This window comes from Podarcis muralis, chromosome 12 (assembly GCF_964188315.1).
Source record: "Podarcis muralis chromosome 12, rPodMur119.hap1.1, whole genome shotgun sequence".
NCBI classification, from domain to species: Eukaryota; Metazoa; Chordata; class Lepidosauria; order Squamata; family Lacertidae; genus Podarcis; species Podarcis muralis.
Window position 1 is genome coordinate 40,390,443 of NC_135666.1, and position 4,912 is coordinate 40,395,354.

A 4,912-nucleotide genomic window follows, 5' to 3' on the forward strand; every position below is an offset into this window, starting at 1 on the left:
TAGTCCTGCTGGCCACATGACCCGGAAGCTGTACACCGGCTCCCTCAGCCAATAAAGCGAGATGAACACCACAACCCCAGAGTCAGCCACGACTGGACCTGCTGGTCAGGGGTCCCTTTACCATTATTTTGTTAGAAATGGCCAGCATCTAATGGGTCCAGGTGCATCTGGCTTGGCATGTCCAACAGAGAGAGATTCCTCTGGCGCTTTCACCATACAAATTTGATTAATAGCCCTGTACTGAGAGCAATTTGGGGCATATTTGTTTTTTTTAAAAAGTGAACACACAGCTGACCTCTCCAGCAGAATAGAAGAACTGAAGGTTAAGCAAGGTTCTGAAACCATTTTCATCCCTCTGTATTTTTATTTGTTTGTTTATTAACAGCCTATATATCTGACAGCCAAGAACGGCATTCTCTGGACCGTGTTCAAACAATAGAATGCTAAAACACAACCATCACAAGTGTACTCACAGTGTTTATATAATTAAGCACAAACAATAGGTCCTCTCACAGTAAAGAAGCAGTGTTCAGTGCCTTGTGAAAATTATTCGAGCAGTCGCTTCACTGTCCTGCTCATGTTTGAATTTAATCATTCAAATGAGTTGTTTTATAATCCTTCTTCGTGTTCATTAGAAAATTACTGAATCCTCCTTTGGAAGATGTTAATGCCATTTCCTTTCCAACAGCATCTAAAGCTGTTCCACACTATTGGCTCTTCTCCAGTCAAAATTTTATCCCTGAATTTTATCCATCAAAATCTAGGCCTCTCAGAGCCCAAACCTTTACAACTTTCCTTGTGGGGAAATGAACAAGTATGTTCAGTTGGGATCAAAGTAAGTTTGCGTGAGCCATGGTCCAAATTGGGCAGGGGGGCATGTCTACTATTCGCTTTAGAAAGCAAATGAAACACCCAGCCACACACTTGCTAATTGCAATGGAGATGTTGCATCTTGTTTGGCCCTCACACCCTCTAGCTGTGCAAACAGATTGTGATATAACTGCTTCCCAATGCCATGTATAAAAGCTTAGGTACTAGACAGCGTTTCAGAGACAGTCTCAGCGAGGTGTTTAGCAAGCTTCTGCGGGGATTGCCCAGCCATAGAGACAAACTAAGCATCTGCCTGGGTGCCAAATCTTTGGGGCTGCCCAAGCAGGCTATGTAAATGTCTTGAAGAGACTGCCACTGTCTGCATTTCTGGAGGGAGAAGAGAAGAAGAAGAAGCTGAGCAGTGTCTGGGTGAAATTCCCTGCAATCTAATGAACAAGGCACCGTCTCCTCTCTGCTTTTCTGCCCAGGTTAGTAGCCACAACTAGAAAGGGGAATAAATGCAGAATGAGCTAGAAGCTCTGGGAAGCCAGAGAGACAGAGCCATGCCTGGACTCTGCTTGAATCCAAGGCTGTGGCTATGGGGGAAAGCCAGACCCACATGGTGTGTTAATGCTGTGAGCCCCTCCATCGTAGACTCAGGTAAATGTGAAAATAAACCATATAGGTGCAAGGTTCCAGGCTCTTTCCCAGGGTTCAGTTTCCTCAGAATGAGGGGCAACAGAAACTGTGGTGTCTTTATGATATATGGTTTATTTACACATATATGCAACCTGAATATACAGTGGAGGGGTTCACAGCATTAATACCCCAAGTTGGTCTTGCTTTCCCATAGCCACAGCCTTAGATTCAAGTAGAGATCAGGCATGGCTCTGTCTCTCTGGCTTCCCAGCCTGCTTCCTCCTGCTTCTATCTTCTCACTCACACACCTCAACTCTGCTGGATACAGGAATTAGAAGGGGTGGCGCTGTGGGTTAAACCACAGAGCCTAGGACTTGCCAATCAGAAGATTGGCGGTTCAAATCCCCGCGATGGGGTGAGCTCCTGTTGCTCGGTCCCAGCTTCTGCCTACCTGGCAGTTCAAAAGCACGTCAAAGCGCAAGTAGATAAATAGGTACCGCTCCAGCGGGAAGGTAAATGGCGTTTCCATGCGCTGCTCTGGTTTGCCAGAAGTGGCTTAGTCATGCTGGCCACATGACCCGGAAGCTGTACGCCAGCTCCCTCGGCCAATAAAGCGAGGTGAGCGCTGCAACCCCAGAGTCGGCCACGACTGGACCTAATGGTCAGGGGTCCCTTTACCTTTACAAAGCCCATAATGCAGTACAAATGTGAATGAATGTATACGCACATGCAAAAAGGCTTACAGTTTTCCAATACAATTCTTGCATTAATAAACAACCAAAATCTCTCAATATTTACCGTAGATTGTATGATCACAATAATAAATCCATGTCTCCGTAACTGTTTCTGTTATCAACTGCATATTGGAATTGCAAAACAAGGGAACTCAATGAATCTAAGGAAGCCAGCCACATGAATTTTCCACGCTAAACTCTAATCCTTGATCAGATAAAATGTTTCACAGTTGAATTCTACTGTGAAACATATGCCAGTAAGTTAGGTAGGACAGCAGTTTTAAAATGGGCATTTCCTGGAGGCATCTAGACAATGTTAAATATATACAATGTTAAATATACACAGTCGTTCTGCCCGGACGCTGAGGTCCAGCGCTGAGGGCCTTCTGGCGGTTCCCTCATTGCGAGAAGCAAAGCTACAGGGAACCAGGCAGAGGGCCTTCTCGGTAGTGGCGCCCGCCCTGTGGAACGCCCTCCCATCAGATGTCAAAACGATAAACAACTACCTGACATTCAGAAGACATCTTAAGGCAGCCCTGTCCAGGGAAGTTTTTAATGTGTGATATTTTAGTGTTTTTTGGTTTCTATGGAAGCCGCCCAGAGTGGCTGGGGAAACCCAGCCAGATGGGCGGGGTACAAATAATAAATTTATTATTATTATTATTATTATTATTATTATTATTATTATTATACCTCTCAGCATTTTAGAAGCATGGTATTAAAGAAGTCCTGGAAATTATAGATGCACAGTATCATAATTTGAGAAATACATATTACCATGGACTTGTATAGTCTGAAATGTGCCAGAAAGGAAGAACAAAGACGGTGCTCTTCTGAATCGACTATTTTTAGGAATGCTGTTGTTATCAGAAAGGAAGGAAGAATGATAGGAATAGGCAGAAGCTGACTCAGGAAAAAAAGTCACAATGAATCAAAATGACCAGCATGTCAAGTGAGGGGGGAAAAACCAGAAGCATGATTAAAGGACATAGAAAAATACTGTACTGTGTTTGTATAGTCACTTGAAAAGTGAAGTCAAAATTACAGTGCAACCCTACAGATCTCTACTCAAAAGCAAACTCCGTTGATGCAATAGGACCTACACCCAGGTATGAATGCCCTCGATTAAGGCTTTGGCAAGAAAACTCGGTTGCCAAATAAGAGGGAGCGTCAGCATACAAGAAAAGCTAAGTAAGTGCAAGTAGCCAAGATCATTTAGCCTTAGTTGACGCTACACAAAACAGTGGAAGAGGAGGATTAAACCAGACAGTGAAGACTAATAAAGGAAAGCCAATTAAATCTGAGGTCAGCTTTTTATGAAGCAGCCCTGAAAACCACAGACAATGTATTTAACAATGAAATGCTGAAGGTGTTGGTAGACTCAAGGAACAACTGTACAAGTGGACTCAAGGGCAGAAATAAGTGAGAGGAGAGGAGGGGGGGAGAAGTTTAAGGAAGCAAGAAGGGAGATTGAACTGGGTGCCATTGATAGGCATGCAGTAACTCTTTACTGTAGAGAGTTATCTCTCAGCTGAATACTAAACAACATAAAGATGTGTGTGTGTGTGGAGGGAGAGAGAGAGACACAAGGCACTAGATTTTGAAGCAAATAAAGTGGTATTGTTAAAACATATGTAGTTAAGCATTAAGTATAATACAGCCCAGAGAGAAACAGGCTTGCAAATGTGTTGCCAATATCCACTGCTATTTTTCATGGGAGGTTGCACTCAAACAAGTGTTGTTTGGAGGTTGCTACATTCCCAATTATTCATACCCACCCTGAACTTCTGAATTCAGTTTTTGGGTTCCACCTCACATGTCCCCACTGTCAGGGCTGTTGCCTGGAAAAGTGAAGTGAAGGGGACCAGGAATCATTGGAGAACACGCAGAATCTAAATACAGATTTGCTAATCCACTTAGAATTGCTTAATTATATTACTTCTTGTTGTCTGTGAATGCTTTTCTGCATATATCCATAAATAAAAGGTTTAGTGGGGGGGTTTTTGGAAAAAAGAAAAGAAAGCTGAACAGACAGAAATGGAGCCTCTGATCCCTTTACAGCTCTGTCAATTCCATTCTTTAGCTTGGCATATTGAAAGACCATCCTTAGAAGGGGAAAAACCAGAACACCAATACGCCAGTATGAATGTACACAAATCCCGCCTTAAAATTTATAGTAGAAACCAGTGCTAGTTTACTCATTGCCATTGTTTGATGGGACTTACTCCCTCGTAGGATTGCAATCCTGATTTCTTTTTTCTTCTGAGTAAAATGTTTCCAGAATTCTAGCCCCTCCTCTTGGAGGGAGGGCAGAAAGAATGAGAGAGGATTGGCGTGAACAGAGGGAAAGGTGATGTGTCAGAAGCTGTTCCACTAAAGCTCTACTGTGCTTCTGTGGGATTTGCAGCCAGCCCACATGCCATATACTCATATAATTAGTGCAGATATCAAGACCCTGGGTCCAGCTGTCTAGCACAGGCAACACACTGCAAGCGAGACAACTTTAGCCAAGTGCTTTCTTATCAATATCAGACAAATGAGATTCCAGTTTCATCTCTTATTGCCAAATTATTTTCATTTACTGCCAACTCTAGTTTCAGTAAAAATAGATCCAGCGGCGTTTTGTCTCCTTCCTTTTTTATACTCTAATATACTCAGCTAATAAAGGAGCAGATATTCATAGCATACTTAAATGAAACAGAGCATGGGTTTACATTTAGAAGTTTGAC